The sequence below is a fragment of the Crocodylus siamensis genome, unplaced genomic scaffold (genome assembly GCF_052110815.1).
Source record: "Crocodylus siamensis isolate JL-2025a unplaced genomic scaffold, ASM5211081v1 HiC_scaffold_188, whole genome shotgun sequence".
Lineage (NCBI taxonomy): Eukaryota > Metazoa > Chordata > Crocodylia > Crocodylidae > Crocodylus > Crocodylus siamensis.
In genome coordinates this window covers 24,770-31,877 of record NW_028324598.1, presented here as the reverse complement: position 1 = coordinate 31,877, position 7,108 = coordinate 24,770, and positions in this window count along the sequence as shown.

The following is a 7,108-nucleotide window of genomic DNA, read 5'->3' as shown; positions in this document are numbered from 1 at the left end:
TGGTGGCGGTTGTGCTTCAGGTATTTTATCATCATGGATGTATTTGCCACCAGTCTTGACAGCATTTTTTCCACATTGGAGGTGTGCTGACCATAGACTTCTGTTGCAACCGAAACTGGGGAGGTCTGACTTACTACCTGGAAAGACAGAGCTCATAACATGGGGAATGTAATTCTTTTCTTCAGGAGTCACGAACTACCAAGCCAGATTTCTTTTTATTTAAAAACTCAAGTGTCAGTGGACCAAACCTTCAACTAGTGTAAATCAGCTCCATTGACATTTACAATGATTTACACAATGATCTGACTCATTGACTTCAATGGAGCTAATTTGGTTTATGCCAGCCTCAGACCCTGGCCTAGACTCTCTTATTTCCACTGCCACAGATTTGTTCTTGCAGTTTCTTGTAAAGAAAATCTTTTTTTTTTTTTTTTTTTACCCCTCTCTTCAACTGGAAACTCCCACCAGTTTTACATTTGCAGGAAAAGTGCTTGAACACTTCCCCATTGCCCATTCTAGGGTTTAAACCAGTCTCTAACATTCAGGAGCTAAAAGGAGAACTTCATGGTAGCAGCTTCCAGGATACGTATGGGCTTATAGTGGGTTTTCCATGGAGAGTGAGGAAGAGTCAGTGGGAGAGCTTGAATCTCTTCATTTTTGACAACTAGACTGTTTATTTGAATGTCCAAATATGGATTTAGGAATGTAGGTCATAACTCTTAATCCTAAAGAATCTCCAGTGCTATGCTTCAATTCAGGGGTGGTCACCCTTTGACTTATGGGCCAGATCAATGCTGCAGTGCCATGTAATCCAGCCTATGGGGCTTCCTACAGATCTGGAAATTTGGCAGTGGAGGGTGGGCAGTGGCATTGCTATCATGCTGCCAAATGTCCAGACCAATGGGGAGCCCCAGGACCAGAGCTCTGGATCAAGGGACCCATCTCAGTGCTAAGGGCTGGGCGGGGACACAGTTGAGCTCCACAGCCCAGAACTAGCATGCAAGGGGCAGTGCCAAGGCCTTGAGACCCAATCCTGGTACGGAGGGCTGGAAGGGGGTAGTTCCAGGATTCTGGGACACAACCCCAGGGTGTAGGGACAGGATGGGGTGGTGCTAGGCCCCTAGGGCCAAATCCTGGCTTATGGGACAGAGGAGACAACTCCAGGCCCTTGAGGCTCAAATCCAGCATGCTGGGGCAGAGTGGGTGGTGCAAGGCTGCCAGGCGCTAATCCCAGCATGTGGAGGTGGAGGGGTTGGTGCCCAGACCCAATGCATGGAGATGGGAGGGAACAGTGCCAGGTCCCAGTGTCTGATTCTGGTGTGTAGGGCTTAATCTGTCCCATGGATTGGCCCCACACCACTCATTTACTAATTGGACTAAAAGATTGAGCACTGCTGCTGTAATCTACCTGGGACCGGCATGCTCAACCTCTGGCCCATGTGCCAGATGTGGTCTGTAACCACCGGACCGGGGGGCGGTCCTTCCCATGGGTAGTTGCCTCTGGAAGGAGGACCGTCTCCGATCACCCTGGAATACAGCTGGTTCGGAGTAGGTGTTATGACATCCAATCCCCACCCTGGTTCTCGCCCACCACGACTTGTTGTTAGGTCCAGTTAGGGCGGTTCCTGGTCACCCCACAGCCCGGGATCCCCCGGCGGTCACGTTGCGGGGCTCTGTGGCGGGCCAGTATGGGGCGCTCCTGCATTGAGCCGCCCACCTCCCTGCACCCGACCACCTTCCAGGCTCCGAATGCCTCCCTAGGGGCGCCTTATGCTTGGCCGAGCCCTCTCCCAGAGCACGCTCGCTAGTCTGGGGGTAACGTAGGCGCCACCACCCTGAGAAGGGACTGACTCGGCCCTGTGTCCTCGGGGAAACACAGGCCTAATGTCCTACGGGTACTCGACCCAGTACAGGCACTTGGGGCACTTCCCCAAGTCAAGGGGGCAAAAAGTAAAGTCCCCCTTAGTCTGCAGACCTAAGGGGTCTCTTAGGCATAATTTAGACCCACCCCTCAAGAAGTCTCCCCCACCAGTCAAAAAGGAGAACTTTATTGATTACAAGGGGTAGGGTAAACTAGGGTACAGGGTTGAGCAATATCTTAGAAATCCTGAAGAGCAAACAGTGTGGCTGAGGTAGCCTTTTGATTACGCATCTATGTTACTGCTAGCTAGATATCTAATCCGATTGAGTAGCTTACTCACAAGCATCTTCCCGAGCTCTCCAGTTTCCCCTCTGGAGTCTGGGGGTGAGAGAGAGAGCTGGGCCCAGATGGTACGGCTTCTCTGTCTCCCCTGCTTTGCTGCTGCTTCACCTCATGGCCGAAGAGAGAGAGCCTCCTTCCCCCTCCAACCTATATAGCCCCTGTGACCTCATTCACCTGGGCCAGTGGAGGTCAGCCCCAGTTGGCTGTCAGCTAACCAATTTGAAATACATCACCTGTTACCGGGCAGATTCCAGCTCCCCAGGTAGATGCCCCTCACCCAGGTACCAGACAGGTAGGCAGAGGGAGCAGGTTTCCCCCCTCCCTCAGGACTGCAGCCAGCTCAGGTGACCTAAAGAGACAGGCTGAGGTGTGAATCCTCTGTGCTGGCCCATCTAATCACATTGTCACAGGGCAGAGATTTGGGGGAGAAACCAAGGTGGCTTTCTGCCACACAGCCAAAGAGCTGGAATTTGAACATTCAGGTTTTCTATAGGTGTGCTCCAGGGCGGAGGGCATGGGTGCTTTAATTAGAGCAGCTTGAAGAGCCTCTCTAATTAAACAACCTACCGCATCGCATGCACTCAGCATCCCACACTTCAAAATAGTTGTGCGGGTGCTTGAACTAAAGCTCGTTCAACCAGCTTTAGTTAAAATGCTCCCACCACCATTTTGAAGTGCAGAGATGTGGAATAGACATGAGAAAAAAAGGCTGCTGGAGCGCATTAATTAACACACTTCAGGAGGCTTGATAAAACCCGTTCTGACGCATGCTAATTAACACTCATCAGAGGAGATGTCCAGTACGAGTATGGGTGCCCTAAGCTTTGGACACCAACGATTAGGCACCTAAATGAGTTGGCTTAATGGTCTAGGAGGGAGCAGGAAGAGGGCCAGGCTGAGAGGCTTTGCCAATTGGGGCCCCCACTGAGAGCAAAAGCTGGGGGGCAGTGCGGGATTAATAGTCAGCACTGGCTTACCGGGCTGTAGCGCACAGACAGGTTTTCAGTGCAGGTAATGCAAATCCTCTGGGTATTGGACTTTGCCCTGTACATACAGTCTTTTGCAGTGGAGCCTCTTACAAAAGTGCCGTCGGTGACATGAAAGTCACTGTAGCTATAGTAGTAGATGTTGTGTGTGTTGTTCCCAGCCGCTGTACAGAGAGCATCTACTCTTGGTAAGGCAGCGTGGATAAAGGTGTTGATGATCTTGGAAGTGCCCAAGGCCATATTCTTGGCCAACATCGTCTGAGTGCAGTAGACATCATCGTATGGAGGGGGCATGGGGAGCCCTTGGACACAGGGCTCCTTCACATCCCCTCGATCCACCTGCGTTGGGGAAAGGGCAGGGGACATGGATTAACCACCCACTCTGGCACTGACCCAAACCCCTTGCCCTCACCTCCCCCACCACAAATCCTGCTCCCCATCTTTCAATTTCTTATAGCCCCTTTCCCAAACTGCAGTTCCTGAGACTTCAGCACTGGCAGCATATCAAGAACACCGGATGAGGACAGCAATGAGAGCCAGGGGACATTTGACAGCCCAGAAAAGAGAGAGTGGAACAGAAACAGGGCCTTGTTACACATGAATTTTAGGCAGCTCAGGGAGCTTGAAGCCCTGGGTTGTCCACACATCAACACCTGGACCTAGTTTGAAGCACACTTAAGGTGGCTTCACATTGTGCCGCTCCAGGGCATGCTTATCTCTGATCCGGATTTTCCAGCTCATGGTCCACGAATGTGTGACCACTCCCCATAGATGAGCTGCCGAAGTTGCAACTGCCAGCATCCCAGGATGCAGTGTCCCCTCCCCTCCCCTCCTGCTCTGTGTGGCCAAACTTTCCATCGCCTGAACTCTACTGCCCAAGGAGGAGATTCTGGCACAGAGCCCAGTGTCCCTTCCCACCCAGGACTGCAACCCTATGCAAACAGGCTGCAGAGAGCATGGCAGCTAGCCAGGGAGCAGGGCCCAGAGGGGTCCAAGAGACAGGGGGAACAGATTAGGGGAGCAGATCAGGTCTGCATGATGTGGGGCTTCCTTCTTGGGGCAGACGCAGTAGGTCTCCCAATAGCACCTCCCCTCGCTGCTCCGACCCACCAGGCAATCCAAGAAGCACAACCAGCACCCCCCAGTCCCAATTTATTAAAGCATGAGATCATCTTTCATTGACTTCTTTCTTTTTAAGTTCTTTTAAAAAATTATTTGTTTCTTTTATCCTTCAGTGGCTGACTTTCTTCATTTCACGCCCCGCATCCCCACCTAGGGCAGGGATAGAAGCCTGTCCTGGCTCACCAGCCCCTGCTTGCCAGCCACCTCGTGGCAAGTCAGAGCTCTGCAGGTGGGGGACAGTCAGAGACGGTTTTTAGCTACGCCCGTGTTGCTAAGATCTGGGCTCCCAGAATTGCTGTATCAAGGCTGCTTCTCTAAGTTGTCCTGAAACCAAAGTCCAGCTCACCGTCCTGTGAGGTAAAGAGCAGGTTGTAAATTCAGAAAGTTCAAAATAGAAAGATGGAGCTAGTGCAAAGGAAACAGCTCGCTGACACCCCCCTGGGACAGTGTGGAGAGCCACTTGGGGAGGAGAGTCGACCAAGTCAAAGCAAAAAGCCACCTTGGTTCCTCCCCAGAAACCTCTGCCCTGTGACAAAGTGATTAAATCTCTGTGCTGTGACCATTTGATTAGGAAGGGCCCAGCAGAGGAGGCACACCCTTACCCTATCTCTTTGGGTGACTTGAGCTGGCTACATCCCTGAGGGAGGGGGAAACCTGCTGCCTCTGCCTACGGGACTGGTATGGGCTACCTGGGTGAGGGGCATCTACCCGGTGGGCTGGAGTCTGCCCGGCAACTAGTGATGTATTTCAAATTGGTTGGCCGACAGCCAACTGGAGCTGGCCTCCACTGAGCCAGGTGAATGAGGTCACAGGGGTTATATAAGTGAAGACTGCCCAGGAGGAGGGGGCAGCAGCCATGCAGGGGACTCAGAGGAGCTTGACCATCTGAAACTGGCTCTCTCTCACCCCAAAACTCACGAGCTAGAAGTGGCCTGCCTCCAGAGGGAAACTTCACCCACCTTTGGAAGATGCTTGTGAGTAAGCTACTCAGGATCTGATTAGATATCTAGCTGGCAGTAACTCAGATGCGTGATCAAAAGGCTACCTCAGCCAGACTGTTTGCTCTTTAGGACTTCTAGGATATTGCTCAATCTTGTTCCCTACTTTCACCCTACCCCTGTAATCAATGAAGTTCTCCGTTGTGACCGGTGTGGGAGACTCCTTGAGGGCTGGGTCTAAATTATGCCCAAGAGACCCCTTAGGTCTGCGAACTAAGGGAGACTTTTCTTTTTGCCCCCCGACTTGGGAAAGTGCCCCAAGTGCCTGTACGGGGTCGAGTACCCGTAGGACTTTAGGCCTGTGCTATGTCCTACAACCAGAGGATTTGCCTTGCTTGCATGGAAACCTGCCTGTGCACGACGGCCCAGTGATCCAGTGCAGGCCATGAATCCGCACGGCCCCGCAGCTTCTGCTCGCAGCGGGGCCCAGGGCCAAAGCCTCGCAGCCTGGCCCTCTCCCTGCTCCCGCCTAGACCATGAAGCCAGATCATTCGGTGCCAAATCTTGGTGTCCCGGTTCCAGCTCCTCTGCTGCCGTCAGGGCCTGTTGTGCGTACGCCCACCCCTTCCCCCTCCTGCACCCACAGCAGGGGCCGGAAGAGCAAGTGCCCTCCTGCTGCCGAGTCCTCGGCGCTGCTCCTGAGCTGAATTTCTTGCTGCTTTCTGCAATAAACTTTGGCAACTGCAAACTCACCCAGAGTGTTTGTGGGGGCTCGGGGCAGAAGAAATTACCCACTTGGTCTCCAGGAGCTTGTGGGGACCATGAATCATGGGGTGGTGTTAGGACCCTTTCCTGTTTAGGGTGGCGTTCCCCTTCCCTGCAGCCCCAAGGGGAGGCGGGGGAGGAGGAAGAGAGAGCTCTTATCTTGGGAGCCGTCTCCCGAGGCATCTTCATCTTCTTCTGCATGGAGCCTAGGCCCCGGGCAGATGTCCAGAAAGGGTCACAGTGCTCCAAAAAATGAGCCCGGCTCAAGAAACTGTTTGTTAGCCTTTGGTTGTTGAAGCACTTCCAGTCACACCTGCACGCCGCACAAGGCGCACTGGGAGGCTGCTCAGGTCTCGGGCATCCCACAGCGCTCGGCGCTTCCCCACCTACGTAGGGCAGTGGGGCAGGACGGGGGGAAGGCTGGGGTGGCAGCAAAGCAGGGCGCTCCAGGGTGCCTGCCTGTTTTGCGGCTGGAGAGCAGGAAGAGCTACGTGCATCTCTGACTCGGGTCCCTGGTCCCCCAGGATGGGGCGCGCAATAATTCCCCTGGTTTTCTTGGTTGACACTTCTGCTTCGTCGCACTTGGAAGGCAGCTGCTACGTTCGACTGTGTTCTGCGTTCTTTCACTTGTGAAATGCACACGTTGAAACAGCCGTAAGCGTTGGTTTTCCTGCTAACTGAAATTTCCTTTTCATCTGAAAACGCAATTTATTTTCATTTTGAATGGAAATTTAATGCACAAATATTGAATAGTTTTTGAAAACCTTTGTTTGTGTCATTGTAAAAGCAGTTGTACTTTCAATTCCCATTTTGTTTTGCTTTTGTGCAATTTTTATTTTGGATCTTATTAAAGTGGTCATTTCTGCTCTCGTCACAATTCCATCTCTTTCAGTTTGAAGAATGTGATTTTCATTTAAACTAAGCTTCTCCTTCCCTGTACGATTTCTTTCCTTTCCAAAGTGACTCTTAGTTGCTACTGAAACGCTTGGTCGCGCTGGTGATACGATGTTGTCGTGTTTCTCGTCCGCACCAGGCCAGGGTGGCCCCCGGGAGCACAGCCAAAGCACGCCGCAGGCCTTCTATTTCCTCTGCCA